This window comes from Hyperolius riggenbachi, chromosome 11 (assembly GCF_040937935.1).
Source record: "Hyperolius riggenbachi isolate aHypRig1 chromosome 11, aHypRig1.pri, whole genome shotgun sequence".
In the NCBI taxonomy this organism is placed as follows: domain Eukaryota; kingdom Metazoa; phylum Chordata; class Amphibia; order Anura; family Hyperoliidae; genus Hyperolius; species Hyperolius riggenbachi.
In genome coordinates, this window is record NC_090656.1 from 39,634,044 (window position 1) to 39,659,861 (window position 25,818).

At 43.1% G+C, this 25,818-nt stretch overlaps 1 protein-coding gene across 1 annotated transcript in view; it reads left to right on the plus strand.

Moving 5' to 3' along the window:
* PEPD (peptidase D) overlaps window positions 1-25,818 on the plus strand; it is a 419,775-nt gene that overhangs the window by 257,668 nt on the left and 136,289 nt on the right. The gene's annotated exons all lie outside the window — the stretch shown is intronic.

Here is a 25,818-nt window from a genome sequence, read left to right on the forward strand (position 1 = left end):
AAAGCTTAATTGGTGGTGGAAAAAGCAAAATATAGACCAATTCATTGTGATGAATAGTGATGAAGTTATTGGAAAATGAATGGGAGGTGAAAGTTGCTCAGACGCAAAAAAAATAAACAACCCTTCGGGCTTAAGTGGTTAAGGTGGCCACTAACCATCTAATTTCTAGTGAAAAATCGTTCGAGCGATCAGATAATTCTGATCGGAAGAAAAATCATTTACTACACCATCAATAAACCAATCTTTGCTTTCCATCTATCACAACCAATTAGAAAATCCAAATTTTGGTTTGACCAAAATCAAATTGGACTATATTTATAACCATTCGTAATTGATTGTTCCCATTAATGGAGTCTATTTACAACCAATCTAATCAGAATTTCTGTTTGCTTGAACAATTTTTCGCTAGAAATTGGACCATTAGTGGTCACTTTTAGCTGCACCCACAGTTAGATTGCCCAGGGCCTGATGGATGTTCTGTGTCCCTGTCTGTACCCTCTACAAGTACTCTTACCAAGGTCTAGTTTTGATTCTTATTTTACAGCTACTCTACAGCAGTATTCTAAGTTCAGTTAAAATGCATCTCTAGTGTACAAAAAACCACAGAGGTGCACTAATGCTTCAATGTTAGAATGTCCCAACACATTGGGCTCTATTCACAAAACGTCTCATAAATGACTTATCACCTAATTGATAAAAATAACCCTTCATAACCTTTACAGGCAAAATATTCACTCAAAGTAAGTTGTTCCTATTAACTTCATTTTAATATTACTTAACTTAATTGTATTATATTTTTTCTCTTTGGGAGCTTAAAAAAGTAACATAGATAAAGTGAAAACAGGTGAAAAAGCTTTGTGAATCATGCCCCTTGTCTAGGTCTATGCACCGAAACCCAGCTGATATGGGGTTTCAGTGAAGATTAACTGGAACCCAATATCAGCTGGGTTCCGGTGCATTGATCTGCCCCCTTGCAGAAAATGGCCCTGGCCTTTTTTGTATCATATACCATTAATATAGCTTTAAAATTCCTAAGCTTTGGCAGCGATGAAATGCCTTTTATGTTACATACTTTCAGTTACCAAGACTGTTGTATGCAAGTTAGAGGAGTAGGAGGAGTCTGAGTCGGTGGAATCATAAAGTGAGGAGTTGGAGTCAGAGTATTTTTGTACCGACTCCACAGCCCTGAAATTATCATAAAAGTGGGTATCTTGAAAAATTTACTGCATTCTACAAGATTTCACTATAGTGTCTTTCAATAAAACTTTTATTTTAAATTAGACTAATGCTTTACTAGTTAAAATCAGTAAGTTATACTACAGGGCAGCAGTGTTTTTCTAAAGTAATCATCAAATAATCCCAAAAATTGTCAGTTATGCGCCCCCCCCCCCCCCCCCAAAAAAAAAGTGACATAAAGAAAGAAGCAACTTAGAGAAAAAAACAGCAGCTTACAGCACTTGATAATAAACAACAGCTTATGGTACTTGATAATGAATAACAACACATAATCCTCTTGCTGGTCCAGCGGGTTAATCAGTCATTAATTAGGAAGTCTCCAGTTGTTTAATATTAGGAATCACAAACACGGATAAAAGCCTTGTATAAATGAATAAAAAGAGCCAATGTTCTGGCAAATTCAGTAATTAAATTCCCCAAGAGAGTTAGTAGAGGCATACAGAAGTTTGAGAAAAAGGCAGATCATTGCAGAAGTGTAGTAAGTAAATATAAATAACTATGAAGTACACTATAGAAGCCACCTGCCTAAACATGTCCACTCAATGCTGGCAGTTGGACTGTGTCACTGCCATTCAAGAACTGACTTTGAAAATAAAAGAAATCATGAGATTCCCCTATGAACAGATGAACTAGTCCAAAACCTGTTAATAAGAGGTTCAGAGTTGGTAGATTACAACACCTACAATAAAGCCTGGTCCACTCTTTCAATTATTATTGGCCATTCACTGACTCATTTTAGCACCTACATGTACCGTGTTTCCCCGAAAATAAGACACTGTCTTATATTCTTTTTTTACTTCCAAACATGTCCTAGGCTTTATTTTCGGGAAGGTCTTGTATATTTCCCTCTTGCGCTCCCCAATTCGCCCACCTCCACTTTACCTTCTGCTGACCCCCTCCTCCAGAAAGTCGCACTGCCCACCAACATACCTCTACTGCAGATAAGCGTGGTAAACTGATTATTCCCCCACCGCAGATTCTGGCCCCGTTCTGCACTGCCTGCTGGCATAATTCAAACCGCAGATCAACAATAAAGTGTGGTGAAGAAAGCTAGTTACACTGTAACAGCGCTTCCGTGTACAGGAAGTAAACACAGATGTCACTTCCTGTACATGGAAACGCCCTTACAGTGTAACTAGCTTTCTTCACCACACTTTACCGCTGATCTGTGTTTTGAAAATTATGCCGGCAGGCAGTGCAGAACGGGACCAGAAGCGGCGGTGGGCTAATCGGCAGTTTACTACGCTGATCTGCAGTAGAGGTATGTCGGCAGGCAGTGCGACTTTCTAGAGGAGCTAGGAGGGGTCGGCAGGAGGTACAGTGGGAGCGGGGAAAGGGGGGAGGGAAGACGGACGGGACGTCCTCAGCCACTAGGGCTTATTTTAAGGGTAGGTCTTCTATTTCGAGTATATACTAGGTCTTACTTTAAGAGGATGTTCTTCTTTCGGGGAAACACAGTAATATGAGGGCCAACAGATTGTAAATACTATGAGCTATGCTACTATTGTGTAGATAAACCTCATACTACATGGCGGTGGTAAAATTGGTCATAGATTGGCCAATCATAATTGAAAGTGTGTAGCAGGTGCTGTGACTAAAGTGTGACTGGATAAGCTGCATTCTTGTTTCAGATTGTGTGCAAGAACAGGTGTCACCGGCACCAAGATGCGGCTGGGAGGTGATACTGCCATCCGCTAGGGTCACAGGTGGCGAGCTTCTTCCAACATCAGTAGATTCAGGGGAAAAAGACAGCAGGGACACCCACCGATCCTTAAAGATCACTTCATTGCGATGTGGGTATACACGGGTACAGCGAGGGGGGTGTATAGGGAAGCCTGACTGTTTCGTGATGGGTGTCTCTTTCTCAGGTGCAGTGACACCCATCGCGAAACAGCTGTCAGGCTACCCTATACAACCCCCCTTCCCGTAGCTGTGTATACCAACATCGCAATAAAGGGCTCTTAAAGGAGCGGTGCCCTTGCCGTCTTTCTGTCCCCGAAGCATGCTTGTTTCAGGTGTGGGATTCAAATACTAATGCAGCCAAGGAGATCAGCAGGGCTGTCAGGCAACTGGTATTGTTTAAAAGGAAATAAATATGGCAGTCTCCATATTGCTGTCACTTTAGTTGTCCTTTAAGAGAAGTTTAAGTGGTGCATCTTCTTCATTCGTCCAAGAACTAGAGGAGTCTGTTGCCTATTATGGCCGGGCACTTCACAGGGAGAGTCAGTGATGTGTGTGTGTAAATGCCACAATGTGTTGATACCAGGGGCCATATGCAGTAAACTTTTTCTCCTGAGCTTTCTCCTAGGGGATAATTTTTCATCTTAGATTTAGAATAACTTTTCAGCACTTTGCAATGGAAGAAGCACCAAAAAGTAGGTGAAGAACTACTATTAAAATTACTTTGAGTAGTTGTTTGCTTGTTGGTGGTTTAACCTCCTTGGTGGTAATCCCGAGCTGAGCTCGGGGTATGCCGCCGGAGGTCGCCGCTTAGGCCCTGCTGGGCCGATTTGCAATCTGAAAAAAGCACACGCAGCCGGCACTTTGCCAGCCGCGTGTGCTGCCCGATCGCCGCCGATCCGCGGCGATCCGCCGCGTGCAGCGGCGAAAGAGGGTCCCCCCAGCCGCCCGAGCCCAGCGCAGCCGGAACAAACAGTTCCGGCCGGCGCTAGGGGCTGGATCGGGCGGCACTGACGTCAGGACGTCGACTGACGTCCATGACGTCACTCCGCTCGTCGCCATGGCGACGAGGAAAGCGAAACAAGATAGGCCGCTCATTGCGGCCTATCTTGTTACTTTCGATTGCCGGAGGCGATCGAAAGTACGCTTCCGGAGCGCCCTCTAGTGGGCTTTCATGCAGCCAACTTTCAGTTGGCTGCATGAAATATTTTTTTTTTAATTTAAAAAAAACCCCATTTCAGCCTCCCTGGCAAAATAAATAAACCGCCAGGGAGGTTAAAAGGCATTTTATTGACAAGTTTGAAAATCTCACCTGAGAGAAAATTCAGATGAAAAACTAAATTGGGCCCATATGCAATTCATTTTTCTCCTGAGTTTTCTCCAAGGTGAAAATGTAAACTTGTCAATAAAATGCCCTTTAAGCCACCAGACAGCAAGAAAATACTCAAAATAATTTTCATAGTACTTTTTCACCTACTTTTCAGTACTTTTTTAGTTGAAAAGTGCTGACAATGTATTTTAAATAGAAGATTAAGAATTATCTCTCTTGTAGGAGAAAACTCGGGAGGAAAAAGGAATTGCATATGGGCCCAGGTGGAGTCCAAATTCCCAACAGGAGCCAAGAGTAGCAGGCTGGCAGTTGTCCATTGCCATGGTGATGTCACTTAGTTTTCTGCCAGGTTTGGAAGTTGTATGCAAGTATAACTGACTTTCTCGGCTCAGCTGCTGGCTGGGACAGGGGAACAATGTCAGAGATGGTCAATGAGATGAAAATAATACACAGTTGATGCACATTTTTATGGTAAAGATGCAAAAGTATGCAGTTTGAAAAAATACCGATCTAATGTCAAGTTGCATACATTGATGCTAAACATTGGCTTTCATTCGGAATAATTTGCATCTTGTTGGCCAATCCTACCAGCCCTCCATTCATCTCCTAGCGAGGGCCGTAAATATGGCCTCTTTTCCACGAACTGTTTACAGGCAGTGAAATGCCTCTCAAACTCTCACAACTGCTCACGGCTGCATGGCAACTGCTTGTCGCTGCCTGGTAACTGCTCACTGCTGCCTGGTAATTGCTTGCTGAACACACAGCTCAACAGTTCTTGGAAAAGAGGCCTAAATGTGATATATTAAAAATAGAGTGAGGTCCATACCAGTGCTTTTAATATCCCTACCCTAATTTTTATATATTACAATAGCCTTCTCAATGAAATTATGGCATATTAACACATATTAGCATCTGAATTTAATACATTTTATTCACATATTTCAGCCATGGTTTTTATTAGCTTTTGTGGATCTTAACATTACATTTTTAGAAACTCACTTATTAGTGATTTGATCCTTTGAATCAACCACATCCCCATCTGTGATTTGTGCGTTTATTATGTTCTATTATATGCACTAGGCTGGTGTCCTTATAGCTTTGGGATTTCTAAAGTTGATTTTATTTTTGGTTATTAATTATAATTGAATTGAGTAACTGAATTATGTTACATTCAATTGGGCATATACAAGTATGTAAAGGAAAAATCTTGTAGTGTTTACAAAATTAAAACTGTAAATTCCTAATTTACCAATTCTTAGTTCCTCATGCAAGCCAGCCTTGCTTACTCTCGGTCAGTCTGAAACACGCCCCCTGCTATCACTTGGGCCTGTTGGAGGGGAGAATGATTGACTTGTCAGCTGAAACCACGCCCCCTGCTGTCTGGTATCCTATCATGGTAATTCAGGCTAATTAGGAGGTGGAGAGAATGAGCAGGCAATTAGGTTGCTTAGGAGACGAGGCTTTATGAATTGTTGCAACTGGTATTTTCTTATGGTTTTTTAAAGCAGAGTATTTTTTAAGCACCCTCTATATGCATAATAAATTCAAAATAATGTTCTATTAATTACTTTTATTCCACATATCAGCTGCTTAAGGTCCCTTTTATGTTTAGTAAAAGTAAGACGATCATCTTGATGGCAGATTGTTTACCTCCTATAAAGGTCCATGCATATACTGAAAAGGTTTACAGGAAACCCGAATGTAATGAAAGCAATCTCCATGTCACATGTCTCGGAGTTGTCAGTACACTCGGCGAGAGCTGTGTGGGATTGGTGCGCGGTGCAGCGTTCTTGCAGACGCGTCCTGCTGCTAGTGGCCATCTTGGCGCTGTTGAAGCAGACGCAGTTGAGGCTCAGTTGTCCTCTTTTTCTCAGAGGTGACAGGTGGAGACGATGTAATTAGCTGCTGTGTAGACAGGTTCTCTCTATCTCTCGCTCCAGGATGTGGTAGGGGTTCTGCTACATGCTGTACGCGGGATGTCACTGCCTGTCACAGACTCTGTGCCCCACATACAGCTCTCACTTCACACATCCAGCACAAGATGGCTGCTGATGCCAGCGCCGCTCAGTGCAGCTCTCCTCCTGTGCTCTGCTGAGCAGTGACTTGTGTAGTGATTGCTTTCACAGCTCCCATAAGCATAGCACGATGACTGCCGCCCCACAGCTCTTTTTGTTTTTTAAAGATGATCCCAGTCTCATTTCAAATTGCACTTTAGAGACAAAAACAAAAGACCGAGAGCCCAAATGGTGTAGTATGTCAAGGAGAAAAAAAAGCAAAATAAATCAAGGTGGATTTATACTCACAAACATGGGTTGCCCCTAGGCAACCACTCCATATGCAGGTGGGGAGAATTCGAACCTGACCCCACTCAGGTATAAGATGTCGCTCTCTGTAGAAGAAGTAAGGAAAAATCCTTGCCACCCCAGGTGGACCGTATTGTATTTAGGATGCAAATCAGAGGCGCCAAAAAGAGTAAAATAATTATAGGTTAAAATACACTTGGGGGGAGCTATACTCACCACCCGTTTCACAGACCAAGAACCAATGAAGACCACAATATTTGGTCAAAACATTCACAGTTTATTAGTACTCCCAGGTGCTACGCGTTTCACGGGACTAACCCGCTTCCTCAGGCAAAACAGGAGTACAAGCAGTTGGGGGTCTGGAGCCAGTATGAGCGCCTCATACTGGCTCCAGACCCCCAACTGCTTGTACTCCTGTTTTGCCTGAGGAAGCGGGTCTGTGAAACGGGTGGTGAGTATAGCTCCCCCCAAGTGTATTTTAACCTATAATTATTTTACTCTTTTTGGCGCCTCTCATTTCAAATTGCAGCCAACTAAAGCTTCATCACACGAGCAGCACGGTGGCATAGTGGTTAGCACCCTCGCCTTGCAGCGCTGGGTCCCCAGTTCGGATACCAGCCAGGTCAACATCTGCAAGGAGTTTGTATGTTCTCCCCGTGTATGTGTGGGTTTCCTCCGGGCACCCCAGTTTCCTCCCACATCCCAAAAACATACAGATAAGTTAATTGACTTCCCCCTAAATTGGCCCTAGACTACAATACCTACACTACACAATATAGGCATATGACTATGGTAGGGATTAGATTGTGAGCTTCTTCGAGGGACAGTTAGTGACAAGACAATATATACTCTGTACAGCGCTGAGGACGATGTCTGCACTATATCAATACTAAATAATAATAATAATAATCAGACGCTAGACGGAACTTGGCCGAGACGACCAATGATGAGCGGCCTCTGCTGAGAATATAAAGTGTACACAGTGTCCCCTGATCAATGTGGCTGATCTGTGGCTGAGAGCTTTGTTCTCCCCACTTACCCTGCCCACTGCGTGACATCATGCCCACACCACTCCGTCAGCCAAGCTTGTGTTGCATGTTGTTCTAGAGCAGCCTTTCTTAACATTTTTACCCTGGAGGAACCCTGCAAATACCTTTTGGATCTCAAGGACCCCCTGCATTTATGTCGCAGGGGGGCTGGTCTTTAAAAGTAGGTGTGGCAGTTTATTTCATTCCCCCCTGATACACTGCCAGTCATTATACTGTCTCCTTATCCTTGTGCATTTTATTTGTATGCTCATTATTCTTATTCTGACTCCCAATTTAGTGCTTCTTTTTACAGTACCCCCTATTATAATATGCTCTATTATACTCCCCCCCCCCCCCCCCCCCCCCATGATTGGGAAAAATGACAAGGAACACCTGTAGAGTACTCAAGGAATCAAGGAACCCTGCTTGAGCAAACCCGATCTAGACAGTAAATTCACATTAAAATGAAATTGTGATGACAAGACATCTTGCAAAAGTTCAGAATCCTTTCATGTACAATAATGTTACATTGCTTTATATTTTGCTTCTGAAGCTAAATAAAGGCACGTGTAGGACGTCACGATGACGCCATGTGCAAGAGCGCTCACGGCAGCGGTTGCATGGAGCCGGGCCAGCGCAGGCGCACTGATGCCCGACTTGGCTGTCTGGAAGAGGGTGCCGGAGGGCAATTACAGGCAGCGGAGGGGGCAGAAAGGAGAACGGGGGAGTGGTGGCCATCAGGACAGCGCACCATACATATGCCTGCTCCCCCCGTTTCTCATATTCATGGCTCTGGTATCCTTTCAGTAAATGGAAGTGCAAATTTCCCAATACCAGTATGTCCTGACAATGGCGATCAAGCACTGAATGCCAGTAATCAAAATACAATTGCCATTTTTATAAATCTAGTTGTAAAAATGGGGCAATCTTTCATAGAACAAAATTAATTCTTGAAGAGAATCTGTACTGTGAAAATCTTACATAAATAAAAGTACCAGCCTGTTTGTTGTCTTCTCCTAGCCCCCTCTGTGACATTTTCGCTGCTCCTGCTGCTTTCTTGGTGATAAAATCACTGTTTTATTCACTGTTTTTGTAAACAATGAAGATGGCCGCCAAACAGGAAATACATCATCAGAGTAGGTGCCTGTTTGCAGAGGCTCCTCTCAAAAGTGACTTGACTGCTGTAATGTTTTTCCCACTTGTTGCTTTAGCTGCTTGTCTGGGCTTTGAACTGATCTTTCTGCACTCACAGCTTTTCACAACCTGTCTGTGAGGGATAAACAAAGCACACACACAGAGCCTGCAGGGGGCGTGGAGGTATGCATAACTTCTCCCTATCACAGCAAAAAGCAGTGCAATCCTCTATGCCTTGACAAATCTTGGCAAAAGAAGATTAGATATAGAAGATTAGATATATTACAGAGACAGTGCAACTAGAAAAGGCTGCAGTAAGCCAGAGCACATTAGAACAAGTATAGGAACTTATAGGATAGAAGAAAAAAGGCTGAAAATGTTGTTACTTTTGTTACAGAGTCTCTTTAAAGAGACTCTTAAGCCTCTTAAAATTCCGCTTTTTATTTAACAATTCCCTTCTACACTATCACCCCATGTAAAACGCCGCTATCCCGCATCAGAATGCTGTATTTAACCCCCCCCCAACACCGGAGCAAAAATCCACGACTCTCCTGGTCGTGGATTTTTCTGTCCGGGGAGGCGGAGCCTACCACTGTAGCTCTGCCTCCATTAGCATCAATCACCGCTAATCGCCGCCTCTCCCCCACCCCTCTCAGTGAAAGAAGATTGAGAGGGACGGGGAGAGGCAGCGATTGATGCCAGTAGAGGCAGAGCTCCAGCGCTAAGCTCTGCCTCTACAAGGAAGCGCTCCCTCAACATTTCACAGGGCATTTGGGGGGTTAAAAACAGTGTTCTGCTGTGGGATAGCGGTGTTTTACATGGGGTGATAGTGTAGAAGGGGATTGTTAAATAAAAAATTGGAATTTTAAGAGGCTTCAGAGTCTTTTTAAGTCTTCATATTTTTTTTTTTTTTTTTTTTAATAACGTGCCCTTTAAAGGATACCAGAGCTGAACTAAATAGGAAAAATGGGGGGAGCTGGCATGTACTGCAAGCTGTCCTGATGCCCACTGCACTGCTCTGTTCCTCTGGCTGCACGCATCCTACATCGGGCTGTTGGGAGCGCACTGTGCATGCGCATGACATCATGAATACGTAATGTGCAGAGCGCTCCCGGCCACTGAGGGCGCAATGTAGGATGCACACAGCTGGGCCAGTGCCTGGGCCCGACCTTGCTGGCCAGGAAGAGGCTGCCGAGGTGCATTTAGGTAGGAAAGGAGGGGAACAGAGGAGAACGGGGGGGAGGGGTGGGCATCAGGATAGCATGCAGTACATGCCTGCTCCCCCTGTTTTTCGTAGTTAGTCCAACTCTGTAAGAAAACAACCACCCTCTGGGAGGGGGAAGCCTCAGAGTCCCAATGAGTCTTCCCTGTCCTATGGAGCTTGGGGGAATCCAGTGCTGGCTCCCCCGAAAAGTCCCTCGACAAGGCTTGACAAGGGTGCACAGGCGCGGGCAGTATTTACCTACCGCGATCCTGCGCAGACGCACTAGCGGCTCTTTGTTCAGGCTAAGGTGGAAATAGCTGAGCCCTATCGATCCTCTCTACTACTAAACCGTCTAGGCTGTGACATCACTGGGAGGGCGGAGCTACATACCAGTAAATAGCAATATATGGATATAGGAAGTGTTGCAAATGCTGAAACCAGGATAGTTGCTGTAAAAGTGCGTATCCTGAATAATTGACTGCATTCTACAATGTGTTTCGTCACATATATTGAGAACTCTTGTTTTCCTTTTCTCTCTCCTTGTATTTGGCGCAGAGAGCTGTGACAGGGGAGCGTAGCTGTGATTGGAGACATTGGAGCGCTTATGTTGCGTCGTACACCTGTATCCTGGGAGCAATGTGTTCTCTGTACAGATCTAGAATAAATGTGCTGATCTGCGGTCCGGCCGGGTTTACTGGCAGACTTTTATTCTGGAGGCGTTTGGAGCTGGATGTAATTGAGGCCTGTAGGGATTTACTAATCTGTAGATTCACAACCAGGCTTCTCATCAGTTCTGCATTCTCGGGCTGCGTTTTCCTTCATGCCGTATTTCATAGCATAAATAACGTGCTGTAAGGGGCTGGGACAGCTTTTGAGATTAAAAAATGCAATAAGATCGTCTTGCCAGTCAGCCAGGAAAGCGCTAAGCAAGGAGGAAATTGCACTTCAAATATTTACCCAAATACAGTTTCTTGTTCCTATCAAGGTATCTTATTAAGCGTTTCACATACACTATGTGTGTATGTGTTTGTCTTGTGTGTGTGTGTATGTACACTGTGTGTCTGTGCACAGTGTGTGTGTGTGTGTGTGTGTGTGTTTGTCTTGTGTGTGTGTGTGTGTACACTGTGTGTCTGTGTACAGTGTGTGTGTGTGTGTATGTACACTGTGTGTGTCTGTGCACAGTGTGTGTGTGACTTTGTCTTGTGTGTGTGTACAATGTGTGTGTCTGTGCACAGTGTGTGTGTGTGTGTGTGTGTGTTTGTCTTGTGTGTGTGTGTGTGTGTACACTGTGTGTCTGTGTACAGTGTGTGTGTGTACACTGTGTGTCTGTGTACAGTGTGTGTGTGTGTGTGTGTGTGTGTGTGTGTGTGTGTGTGTGTGTGTGTGTGTGTGTACACTGTGTGTGTCTGTGCACAGTGTGTGTGTGACTTTGTCTTGTGTGTGTGTGTACAGTGTGTGTGTCTGTGCACTGTGTGTGTGTGTGTGTGTGTGTATACAGTGAGTGTGTGTGTACAGTGAGTGTGTGTGTCTACCTCCCAACATTTTGAGATGAGAAAGAGGGACACTTGCTGTATTTTTTGGTCTATAAGACTAATTTTTTCCCACCAAAAGTGGGAGAAAAGTCACTGCGTTGTATAGTCCAAATGCAGGGAGTTCCTGACTTGTGAACACCTGCCAATACGAACCTCCAACCCGCCGCAATGTCAGGAATTCCCTGTACTGTGCCCATGCAAATGAGGACATGGGGACACAAAGATGCATTGAGGAGGACACAAGGGGTATAGAGGAGGACACAAAGGATACATGAGGTACAAGTGGGCATGAGGTACAAAGGGGGCATAATCCACAAGATGCCCCTTCACCATGGATGCACCAGGTTTAGTATATATATATTTTTTCCCCTGGTTTTGTTATTATTATTATTATTATTATTTTTTATTTATATAGCGCCAACATCTTCCGTAGCGCTGTACATAGTACAAACAAATAATGGGGAACAAATATACATAAGAAATACAAGACACTGTACAGTCATGACATTGAATAGAGTAAATACAGATACATACATAGTTGATATGTAGTTGGTACATATACATATGTTAAAATTACAGCAGTATGAGAAACACTAGGAGGAGGTCCCTGCCCTTGCGAGCTTACAATCTAGAGGGTAGTGGGTAGGAAACAAAGGGGAAGGAAACACAAGGATTAGTGGGTGAGCCAGTGTGCCTTCAGTGCTGCCTATAGCAAATTATAGGTTTGTCTGAACAGGTGTGTTTTCAGAGTACGTTTGAAGGTTTCCAGACTCGTGGCATGACGAACTGGTTGAGGGAGAGAGTTCCAAAGGAGAGGGACCGCCCGTGAGAAGTCTTGGATGCGAGAGTGAGAGGAGGTGACTAGGCTGGAGGACAAAAGGGTCTCCTGTGAGGAACGGAGGGTCCGAGCGGGGAGGTATCTGGAGATTAAAGAGGAAATGTATGGAGGCGATAGCTTGTGTAGAGCTTTGTATGCCAGTGTGAGAAGTTTAAACTGGATCCTTTGGGCAACTGGTAACCAATGGAGGGATTGGCAGAGAGGGGCTGCCTCAGAGGATCTAGAAGAGAGGTGGATGAGACGGGCCGCAGAGTTTAGTAGGGATTGGAGAGGTGCCAATCTGCTTTTTGGTAGACCACAGAGTAGGGTGTTGCAGTAGTCAAGACGGGAGATGATTAGGGCATGCACAAGCATTTTAGTTGCTTCTTGTGAAAGGAAGGGACGGATTCTGGAAATGTTTTTGAGATGGAAGTAGCAGCAGGTAGTTAAAGTGTTAATATGTGATTTAAAGGAGAGCTCAGAGTCCAGAGTTACCCCTAGGCAACGAGCTTTGGGGGTTGATGCTATTGGGGTGTTCTCTACATTGATTGTGACAATGGGAGGTGGAACAGAGAGCGAAGGTGGAAATATTACAATCTCCGTTTTGCTCATATTGAGTTTAAGGAAGCGGGATGACATAAATGTAGATACAGCGGATAGACATTTGGGGACTTTTGATAGTAGTGTGGAGAGGTCTGGGGCAGAACAATAAATTTGGGTGTCATCAGCATAGAGGTGGTATTGAAACCCAAAAGAGCTTATTATCTGTCCCAGGCCATGGGTGTAAATGGAAAAGAGGAGGGGTCCGAGGACGGACCCTTGTGGTACTCCCACAGACAGTGGGCGTGGAGAGGAGTTGGTATTGGCATAGGAGACCATGAAAGAACGTCCAGACAGGTAAGAGTTGAGCCAGGAGTGTGCTAGGCCCTTGATTCCCAGTGTTGAGAGGGTCTGGAGAAGTAGGGTATGATCAACAGTGTCGAAGGCAGAGGACAGATCTAGGAGTATTAGTACCGAAAATCTGCCTTTGGCTTTAGCAACTAGGAGGTCATTGGCAACCTTAGTGAGAACGGTTTCCGTAGAGTGTTGAGGGCGGAAGCCAGACTGGAAGGGGTCCAACAGGGAATTAGCAGAGAGAAAGTTAGACAACTCTGAGTAAATGTGGCGTTCCAGCAGTTTGGAGGCAAAGGGAAGGAGAGAGACTGGGCGGTAATTAGAAAGGGCAGTAGAGTCTAAAGAGGGTTTTTTGATTAGTGGCGTTATGATAGCTTGTTTAAATGAAGAAGGGAAAATGCCAGTTGAGATGGAAAGATTAAACAGTGTTGTTAAAGCAGGAGTGAGGGGGGATGAGAGCTGGGGGATAAGATGAGAGGGAATAGGGTCTGAGGCGCATGTAGTAAGATGAGCTTTAGAGATTAGTGAAGAAAGATGCTGTTCAGTTAAGGCAGAGAAGGTTGTTAGCAGGGAGGGGGTTTGAGTGGGTGAGTGGTTTTGTCCTCTAATCCTAGGTGCGTCTTATGGTCAGGAGAGTCTTATAGTCTGAAAAATACGTTAAGCCACACCTTGCACTCCCCTAATCACGTATAGCCGTATACCATAAAGATTTCATGAGAAAAATATGTTGTATTCAAACCACACTGGTCCTTTCTATTCTGGTTCATTTTCCTTCATATTAACATTTGAATATTAGAAATATATCAATTTAAAGGATGAGAATAAAGTTTAGAGTCGGTTAAGCATGTTTTTCAGTAAATAAAATACCTGTATTTACATAGATCTGTACTTCAGTCTTGGAAGAGAGACAAATCGGAGAGAAATGGACAGAGGGATTTCTTTCCTAAAGAGGGACAGTCCCTCCAAAAGAGGGACAGTTGGGAGCTGTGTGTGTGTATAGTGTGTGTCTGGCTGTGTGCGTAGTGTGTGTCTGGCTGTGTGTGTAGTGTGTCTATAGAGTGTGTGTCTGGCGGTGTGTATAGTGTTTGTCTGGCTGTGTGTAGTGTGTCTATAGAGTGTGTCTCATAGTGTTTGTCTGGCTGACCGTGTGTATAGTGTTTGTTTGTGTCTGTGTGTATAATGTGTGTATGTCACACTACTTTCTACGTGTAATAAGTGCTGTCCAGTTTAAGATTTTTTTTTTTTTGGGCACAACCGATTGTTTTCATTGAATTGGGGTGAAATCCAACAGAAATATTGTAACGTGTGTGGCCACCTTTAGAGCAGAGATCACCCTGCCTGTTTTATTTTTTCACATGATGGGGTGGGAGGTCACTGATCCAACTGAAACAGTGAAACAAGAATAAAACAGATTAAGTTGTAACGTCTTCACTCCAACATACTGAGCAGAATTTTTGGAGAGGTTAACTATGCCTTTGAATAATGGCGGCACAAAGCGTCTATGCGTAGGGCGGGTCTTTGAGCAGTGACTGTCTGGTGATAGAAGGATAAATGTTTGCAGAACCCAATGTTCCCCTTTTTACAACGAGAGCTGAATCCTTCCATCAAGACGGCCTGTAGACATGAAATAAACACCGCATATCACTTTCACTCCTGAATTATTAAAGAAGATTCCTCTATGGATGTCTTCTTCCAGCATTTCTTGTACAAGATGATTTTCTGCTGCGTTGTGAATGTCGGATGGGGCCTCTTCCTGCTTATTGGGGAACACACAGATCCTGCATCGTACATCTTTCTCTTATCCCTCTTCTGACAAAGGAAAGCATAGCTAAGTGTTTGTGTGCACAGGGCCTCTAGACACAGGATCAAAGGATTGCAATACTTCTGCTTACAAAGAAACCTGAAAATGGAAAAAAAACTGCTGAAAATACAGAGTAAAGAATATCAAAAGAAGTACTTGGAACAGGCCTAAGCCTTTACATCTTCTGCGCACATTTTGTTGGTGGCATTGGTCACACACTGGGCAATGCCCATGACTACCTGGGGCTCCTACCAGCTGGCTTCAGCACCATTCTCTCCTTAGTTCTGCTTGAAGGACTCATGAGCTGACATGATGAGATAGACATGTGTATGTACAGTGCCTAGCACACAAATAACTAGGCTGTGTTCCTTTTTTTTCTTTCTCTGCCTGAAAGAGTTAAATATCAGGTATGTAAGTGGCAGTTTTTGTCCGGGTCGGACTCTAGCGTAACCCTCACTGATAAGGAATTGCAAGCCATAAAACACTTTTGTGGCAGTAAATGGCTTCTAAGAGCAGGAAAGAGATATAAAGGGTCAATAGTTCATATATTTTAGCCCTGGCATATTTCAATTAATGTGTCATTGAGAAAAGGCCATGAAAGTTAAAACTTAAAAAAATTGATTTAAATATAAAGTAAAACTGTGGGATAACTTTAAAAATCATTTTTAGAAGTATGAGGACAGATACAGTTGTTTATCTCAGGTTTTTTTTCCGCCACATATGTCTTTAAATAAAAGGAACTCTAGGTCATATGTCCCCCCTTGCCCACCCATAGCTACGCCTTTGTCTATGATAAGGACACTGTAAAGTAGGCATGTGGCTTCAAATATAGCAGTTGCAATGAAAGTGTTTAGCAGTATCGCACAATGTAATTTTTTTGTAAGATCACACACCATAACACAATACCATGACATCAGCCCCCCTCTCTTTATACAAGAGTTCTTCAAAATTAAAAATATTGCAAGATTCCTCAAGGTTGAAAAGTTTAGGGAACACAGTACACCAAACCCAACCCCAAACCAAACCACCTTCAGTAGTGTGACATCACAGCACATTCTGTGTGGCCATAACACGAACATCAGATGTAAGCTGCAATGTCTTGTGTATTGGACATCGAAGTAAAATGTATTGCATCGTTGTAGTTTTGGTTGCGATTCCAAAATATCATCGGCCCAGGAGGGTTCTTGCTGCCACTGCTGCTGTATTGAGTCTTCCAAAACCTAACGTTTTCCCTCTGGCACTCTAGCGCTGAGATCTGTTCAACCACCTGCATTTTATTTCCACCTTTATAGATTGCGCTCAGATTCCTCTCATGGCTACCTTTTTCCTACAATGGGCGGAGGCGCTCTTGGAGGTTATGAGTATAACAATTTATAATAGTAGTAAAAGGTTTCTTACCTCTAAAGAAGACTCATATAGGTGAAAGGAGGAGTCTTTATTAAAAGTAAGCGGCTATGCTGTAGACAACGCGTTTCGCAGGACGCAGCCAGCTTCCTCAGGTCAATAAAACAGATAACCTTAACTAGTAGCCGTGCAGTGCGGGGGCGCATAGGAAAAAAAGTTTTGTGAGTCATGCCCAATGTGTATTGTGGTTCAGACATACCGGTAGATATTGTGACATTTAGCCCAGAAGAAAGCACGGAACAAGGCACAAAAGCCTATATGCAATTCATTTTTTCACCTGAGTTTTCTCCTAGGAGATAATTTTTCATTTTCAATTCAAAATAACTTTCCAGCACCTTTCAACTAAAAAAGTAACAAAAAGTTAATGAAAAATTATCAAAATTATTTTGAGTATTTATTTTATTGCTTTCTGGTGGTTTAAAATGCATTTTATTGACAAGTTTAAAAATTATCACCTAGGAGAAAACTCAGGAGAAAAAGTTAATGGCATATGGGCCAAGGTGTCCAAAAGAAAATATTCAGTACAGATAAGGGCATCCAGACTGTCTATTTGACACACGTTGCTAAATAAGGTTCTGAAATCTTTTTATAAAAACATCCTGTGAGGTGGGATCAGGTTTTTTACTTTAAAGGGAACCAGAGATGAACGTTTCACACAAAATAAACATATCAGTTGATAGCTTGTAAAGAATAAATGCTCTACCTGATAATTTTGCCGCTCTGGTGTGCCTTTTTTAGTGTTTTTTTATCCATTATTGCTCCAGGAAAAATCAAATATGGCCGCCAGCTCATATCCCTTCTCCTTCCAGGTTATATGAGTTGTTCTGGATGTGCTGTCTAGGCTATATGAGACTAGGCTGCTACCTAGGCTATTGGTATGATGTACTGCCTGTAGGAAGTGTCTCTCATAGGAATGAAACTGTAGTGATCAGTATCAATGCAGACAGAGCACACAGGGATCATATTACAGCCACAGAGCTTCTCTCTCAGCAGAGCAGCGCCTCCCAGTCATCACAGCTCTCAGTATGCAAAGCAGGAAATCTAAGCCAGGAGAGGGGAAGGCTTCGGCTTGAAAACACTTCACAGAAGAGTGACTCAGCTAAAATGATTCCAGGTCAAACTTCGACTGAATAGTCGGTGGATTCTTATCACAGCTGCTAATAGACTAATTAAGCAGATAACAATGAAACTAAAAGCAGGGTAGGTGTTTACTGTCATGTTCCCACTGATAAATGTAATAAAATACATGAGGCTGCTTCGTCTCTGGTTCTCTTTAAACAGATATCTACTGTTATTTTTGGGGAGCTTCCTGGGAAAATCTAGTCCTCAAAGCTTTATAGTCCTCAAAGTTTGCGACCATGAAATCCATCAGTTTCTTCTCACGTTTCATAGCTGCAGACAGAGTGCTTCTTGTCACTTGCTTATCACCTGATGATATCTTCCTCTGTACATTAAATATTTTACTCCCACTTATCACCAACAAAGTTCCTGCAATGTACAGACATTATATGGGAAACTCATTTGTCACCCTGATGATTTTATCGTTGTGTCAATTTCACGACTGTTATATATATATGTCTCTGTACATGACTCACACCATGACTAACAATGAATAATTATCACCGTTACACATTCTTTGTGGGCTGCAAACCATTCATTTCTTTGTATTTTGCACGGTTCACGTTTCTTTCAATAACTGCAGCTTATTATACACGTTTAGTTTCTTTATAATCTATACATTGAATTACTTGTTTGCTATTTATAGTTATATCACATTTGTGTAAGATGATGAAATCTCATTGTTCACTTTGGCGTTCTATCTTTTTTCCTGTTTGCCAATAAGCTGGGAGCCTTTTCTAGCAGGCCTGGCCGGCAGGTAGAGCGTTTATTTACCGTTTTACATATTTTCCAAATAAAATTCAAATTTTTTTTTTAAACTCGCTTTATTTAACAAGAAAAATATAAATGCTTGAGAAATACAGTCAATGCAATAATACATATCCAGGCAGGATGTCTACAATTGTACATCTGCGTATCACTATAAGTAGTGCAAGCAATACAAAATCAAGTTTCAATTCAATTTCATAGTCAGAAACAACAGTAAATTACCATAACAAATTATATAGGCAGAAAAAATAAAGTTTTGTAAAAGTAATCTCTTTAAAGTGAACCAGAGACGAAGCACCCTCATGTATTTTACCATATTTATCAGTGGCAACATTAGAGAAAACACCTACCCTGCTTTCTGCTTCATCCATCACTGCTCAGCCTGCTTGTTAACAGCCCTGATAAAATCCCTGACTGAGCATTCAGTCTGGCTTTGCTCAGGAATCATTATAGCTGAGTCATTATAGCAGAGCCAGAAGGGGGCAGGCTTGGGCTTGAAAAGACATCAGAGAAGACAGACTCAACTATGATTCCTGAGCAAAGCCAGACTGAATGCTCAGTCAGGGATTTTATCAGGGATGATAACAAACAAGCTGTGCAGTGAAGAATGAAACCGAGAGCAGGGTAGGTGTTTTCTCTAATGTCCCCACTGATATATATGGTAAAATACATGAGGGTGCTTTGCCTCTGGTTCACTTTAAATGGCTAAGTGATAAAGTTAATTATGCAGGCTTTCAGGCATCTAGTCCCCTTCTTCAGACATATACTAGATCCCTGAAAGCTTGCATAATTTAAAGCAGAGCTGAAGATCTAAAAAGGCTTCTGCCAGCCCCCTGCAACTGCCTTGTGCTCAAAACGTTGCTAGCCCACGTCGATGTTTGTGTGGCCCTAGTCGCACACGTCCTTGTTCATGCACCCATCGCTGGAACCATACTGCGCAACCACAGTAGAGCTTTTCTCGCAGGGCGCTCCTGGCCACAAGGGTGCATACGAGGATGCATGGGATGTCGACTTACAAGTCAGAGTGAACAAAAAGGAGCCGCGGCGGGGGAACAGAGGACCATTTGGAAACATTGCGGGCACAGGGCGGCTGCAGGGTTCTGGCAGAAGCCCCAGGTGAGTGAATTTTTTTTTTTTTATATGTTCAGGTCCGGTTTAACTTTATCAGTTAGCCATTTAAAGGTATTACTTTACAAAACTATTCAAGTAATCGAACATATAACTATCAAATGTCAAGATAGTTCTGCCATCCATTATCATAAATCCTAAACAGAATCCAAGCATTTGCCTATGTCAGCTTACTGAGGCCGACTACAAAGCATTACATAGTTTACAGAGACACTGAAGCGAAAAAAAATGTGATCTAACGAATTGGGTGTGTGGTACGGATAATTACTAGAACATTAGTAGCCATGAAAATATTCTCATAATTTTATTTTCAGTGATATAGTTGTTGTTGTTTTTTTTTAATATATAACATTGCATCATTCTCTAATATTTGCAGTTTACACACTACTGAGCATTCTAAATGAGTTTACAGAGCAGGCTAGTGAACTTTTGAACCCTTCTCTGCAGAGAAAAAGAAGATAGGACTGACAGTTGAGATAACAAGCATCAGAAGACAGAACTCTCGGTGACTTTGAAAGTCCTGGAGCACAATGGCTCTTTTGCATAGATAACTGAAGTTTCTTAACTCTTCCTGTACTGGAAACAATATTAACTTATGTCTCTGCGCTTAATGTTTTATTTCTTAGCTGTACTGCACATGAAAATCATTATATCATTTTTTTTTTCGCTTCAGTGTCTCTTTAAGACCCCCTATTCTTATACATGATATCCTCCAGGGAAAGGTTATTGTTCGTACGTTTTTTTCTCCACAGTTTTATCATAGGTATTTTGAGATTCATCCAGTTTAGTACATTGACCGTATTTGCAAAAAAAAAAAAAAAACGCTTTCCTTGTAACAAGTCTGTGGTTTTGATGAAGTTTCCAGTAACGCAATCTGGGTGGGGGGAGTAGTCCTAATGTCTATAATTGCAGAGAGAACGTTGTCCCAGTAAAGAAGCACTGTAAGGGGAGGGGGGGGGGGGGAGTTGCACTTACCTGGGGCTTCTTACTCTCAACCCCCCAAAACCGCCCCCACCACCTCCGCAGATGTCCTGTCCCACGCCGCTCCTCATGGATCCTCCGCTCCCTGCCGTGGCTCACTTCCTGTCTTTTGTGACTTTAATGTCGCAGGACAAAAACCAGGAACTGAGGCGTGACGGGAACCGTATGATTGTTTGTCCCAGCGCAGGCACAGGACGTCTGCTGGGGGCCATTAGAAGCCCCAGATAAGTTCAACTTCACACTTCTGACAGGAGTCAGACCGAGACTGCACCATTGTAATTCGGTGCTTAGGGGTGAGGTTCACTTGGTGGAGAAAAAATGTTTGTATGAGACAGTCCTTTGTCCCTGCTGATACCTGGGGAGGGGTGCAGTTCCCACACCTCATCCCAGCCTTCCTCCGTCAGCCTAGGTATCCGGCAAATCCATTTATCTGGGCTTATCCATATCCATCTAGGAGTACTGGTACTGTTTTTATAATCCAGTATGTAAGAGTAGAGTATCGAAATGAAGCCTGATGGGCTCTGTGTCTGAAGGACACCAATCAGAGGATACTTAGAAATACGCCATCTACCTCCGTCAAGTTAAGCCTGAAAAGCACTCCTCAGCTGCAAGTACTGATAGAATCCAATTTGTGGAACATTAAATTTGTGACTTGTCCTCGAATGTCATAAGAACTTCATTAGCTACAGTATCCTCTAATTTGCATACTCCCATTGCAGCCCTCCATCTAGAATCCTGGGATGATGTTTATTCTGTAAGAGCCGGGTTATGCCAAAGGGGGTCTTCTATCATGACTTCTGAGTATTTTGCAATGACTTTTGTTTGAGACCATAACGTGTGGCACAGGCTATGCACAGGTAGGTTACGTGGAAAAGGAAAGGTACCCCAGGCTCACCTAGAAATAGATTCATATTATCGGCATAAAAGCCAATTCGCTCCTCTGTAGGATGTCTCAAATCCATTGTACATTCTCCCGGCGGAGAATGATGGCCAGGGTGAGTAGCATAGGGGACAAAGGACACCACTATCTACTTCCTCTTGCCAGGGTGAAGAGGGGTGATAATGAGGCATTAACTGTATGATCTTATCTCCCATCCCATACCTTGAGGCATCCAAACAGAAAAGGCCATTCAAGGGAGTCAAATGCCTTTGCTGCATCCAGTGCAGCAAAGACCCACTCCTGTCCACCAAGATACTCCACATGAGCTATAACTATCTGCGATTGATGGATGTGGATCTTCCAGGCATAAATCCCATCTGGTCCTAATCAGTTAGCTTAGAATGACCTTTTGAAGCCTGTTAGCAATTACATTGACCTTGTTGCAGACTATATTCTAGTACTCCCTTAAAGGGAACCAGAGACAAAGCACCCTTGTGTATTTTACCATTAATATCAGTAAGAACATTAGAGAAAACACTTACCATGCTCTCTGTTTCATCCTCACTGCTAAAAGTGTCTGTTATCAGCTGTGATAAGAATCCCAGACTGAGCATTCAGTCTGGCTTTGCAGGGAATAATTATAGCTGAGTCATTATAGCAGAGCCACAAGGGGGCAGGCTTGGGCTTGAAAAGACACCAGAGAAGACAGACTCAGCTATAATCTTTCCGTAGCAAAGCTAGACTGAGTGCTTAGTCGGGGATTCTTATCAGAGGTGAGAACAGTCAGGTTAAACAGAGAACAATGAAACAAAGAGCAGATTAGGTGTTTACTGTCATGGTCCCACTGATTTATAAGGTAAAATACAAGAGGGTGCTTCATCTCTGGTTCTCTTTAAGGATTAGTAGTAGGATGGCCGAATATATTTTGAATGCCTCCGCTGGTAATCCATCTGGACCTAAGGATTTATGGAGTGGGGACTAGCTGATGCTAGATCTAACTCATCCAGGGTCAGAGGGTTGTTGAGTAAAACCTGTAATGGTTGGGGCAATGTCGAGAAGGCACATCATCCAGGTATCCAACAATCTCAGACTCCTAGAAATCAAGACCCTATTCCTGAGTACCAGCCTCTTCCAGTATATGCAGTATACTGGCTCTCCCAGTGTCTGACCATGTGTGTAAGGAGGGCACTTGACTGCTTCCCCATTTCAAAATAATTTTCTTTTGTAAATAAGCGTTTTCTTTTGGATTTTTTTTAGCAAAGTTTATGGAGGCAATGACTCTCAAGCCAAACGCCCCTAATAGCTTCAGTGGGGCAATCGGATATTTGTAGCTTTAAGTAGCAACACATGGCACAAATATGAAATTAAATGATGTAAGTATAAGTAAGTGAGACAGAGTCTTATATGTGTAACTAAAGTGGTTGAGTTCCACAGCTGAAAATTCCTAAGTAACACTTTAAGGAGGAACTCTGCACAAACCATCATACTTCACCACAGCATTATACGTCAGCGAGCCAGTCTGCAGCTTCTTGCAGAGGATTAACTTTCCCATTATCAACCACTCTGCGGACTGCAGGATATGCCATAGAATACTTGACCTCTAGCCCTGAGCTGTCGCTTTATTTCAATAAAAGTTGCTTTCATTTTTTTGTAATTCCTCAGAGAAATCCAGAAAAATGCTGATCTTTGCGTTCTCCGGTGTAATCTTCTTTTCTGCCTGGCCATCTGAAGAATGTTATCATGATACTTGTGGCTTAGCGGTCGAGCAAGGAAGAGTCTACCCAAGCCACCCGGTGGGGGAGGGGTAGCAGGCACTGTATGGGCTCTCTCCTCTACAAAAGCCTGAGAAATGTTTTCTCTCACAAATTCTTTTCAGTAGATGCTGCCGGATCCTTTCCCTTGATCCTATTAGGCAGCTCAATCACTCTAATATTATTACGGTGGGACTGATTCTCCATATTGTCCACTTTGTGGCGCCAAGACTCTACTCTCTTGCTTAGTGCAGTATAGCTACCTGGCAAGGGGTTAACTATATCCTCTACATCCGAAATTCTGCGTTCTGTATCGGATCTTGTCTAGATGATATATACTTGGGTATTATATATCCTTTCAAAAGCAAAAATCTATTAACCCTTCGCACACTCACATGCAAATGTTCACACAATTGCATTCACAGATTCACTCATCCAGGCACAACTGTTATCCCTACAGCTAAATTAAAAGCCAGGGTTTTAGTTCACAGAAGAATGCATTCTTATGCTTAATCACCTATACTGCGCAGAAGTACCCAGGTAAACATAGGTGTCCTAACTCTGGCCCTGTAACAGGCATAGTGCAGACATGCAAACACATTCATTGCATCAAACCTATCAATGGATTAGGAGCACACGTCCTAACTTCCTCTCCTGGGAAAGACAGTGCATCTTACCAATCGCACAAGGGAGCTAATGTTATGTGTCCATGTGCACAATGCGCATACACCAGCATAAGCTGTCTGCATGCTGACAAACATACAGGGGAAGGGGGAGTGCACCGAATTGGACCCTAGCCACAGGGGTCAATGATAAGAATAAACATACATATATCCAGGCACATCGCCTCTAGTTAGGACATTAAATAAATTATTAGGGAAAGGGAGGTGCTGAAGGGGGTGTGGCTAGAAAACAGCAAAAATCTATTAACCCTTCGCACACTCACATGCAAATGTTCACACAATTGCATTCACAGATTCACTCATCCAGGCACAACTGTTATCCCTACAGCTAAATTAAAAGCCAGGGTTTTAGTTCACAGAAGAATGCATTCTTATGCTTAATCACCTATACTGCGCAGAAGTACCCAGGTAAACATAGGTGTCCTAACTCTGGCCCTGTAACAGGCATAGTGCAGACATGCAAACACATTCATTGCATCAAACCTATCAATGGATTAGGAGCACACGTCCTAACTTCCTCTCCTGGGAAAGACAGTGCTGGTGTATGCGCATTGTGCACATGGACACATAACATTAGCTCCCTTGTGCGATTGGTAAGATGCACTGTCTTTCCCAGGAGAGGAAGTTAGGACGTGTGCTCCTAATCCATTGATAGGTTTGATGCAATGAATGTGTTTGCATGTCTGCACTATGCCTGTTACAGGGCCAGAGTTAGGACACCTATGTTTACCTGGGTACTTCTGCGCAGTATAGGTGATTAAGCTTTCAAAAGCAAGGGAAAAAACAATCAGTCTACAGGCATCAACTACTAACCTCTGTACCACGTCAAGCCAGATTATTGTTTTTGCCAGCCTCATGAAAATTTCCTGTTGGATGCATTTTAATGTTGAATATGAAGATTGATATCACAGATTTTCAAAAAGTTTGTATGGTCTATTTTTGTACCTTTTTGCATATGTGTCAATAAAATTAAACAAAGGTTTGTACTGCAGGATCGCATTCTAGATTTTTCATAGTCCTCTCCCAAAAGAAAAGTGTAGTCAGATCTTGTCTAATAAGGTTCACATCAATTCTCACTTCTTCCAGTATGCTAGTCAGATCTGGTTTTAGGGAGCTAATCGCGCCCATAACTTGCTCAGCTACTTGTTTTAGTGTGAGCTCTGGAAAATCTTTTTCCATGTCTATGGACCGTGTGGCCCCAGTGCCAGAACACGCGACCTATTACTGCACCATCTTGGACAGGGTCGCAATGAGGCTTGTGTGCATTTCTGAGCGCCAGTGTCTGGAGCAAACTTCCCCTTCAATGCATTGTGAGGTCCATAGACATGGACACCAAAACCGCTAGCAGTTCCTCAAAACACTAGAGGTTTTTGAAGCAGATTTCTGAGCCATTCTAGGCATGTTTAGAGAAGTTTTCTACATGCCTAGCGTTTTTGGGAGCGTTTTTGTGTGGCAGATTACAAATATTGTTACAGTGAAGCGGTTACTGAACAGTTTTTGTAACAAAAACGCCTGGAAAACCGCTCTGATCTAGCGTTTTTCAGAGCAGTTTGAGCTTTTCCTATACTTTACATTTTGGCAGAAACACTTCTGCAAACCACAAAAGTGCTGCAGGAGCCACGTTTGCAATTTGCTAACAACCTCAAACCTCTGGTGTGCACCATCCCATTGAAATACATTAGCCAAGCGTTTTCACAGGCGGAAGTGGTTTGCGGAACGCTTCAAAAACCGCTCGGTGTGCACAAGGCCTTAAATTTACTCAGGCTTGATGCTTTCTTATTCAGGCGATGAGGTAGCTGGTACTGCTGATGTTACCAAGCCCGTCTTTAGTGTCAGCAACACATGCCGTTTCTCTAGCTGAGGGGGCTGACTTCATCTTTGGGATCGGTTCAGGCAAATTCTATCATCTTGTCTGCTGCTGTTGCCTGGTGGTAACCAAAGAGCCTCCTCCCTGCTTCTCCGAGGCTATCAGTGGGTATTGGGGATGTGTTAGTCTCACAGCTGTCTGCAGGATGCTGTGCTAGCGGTCTAGGACTGGACCTCTCTTACATGCCACTACTCCGCTTCCCAATAAAATTCAATTTTCAAATCTATTCTTCATATTTTGAAGAAGCAATGTGGTCAGTACACTTAAATTCCAACACA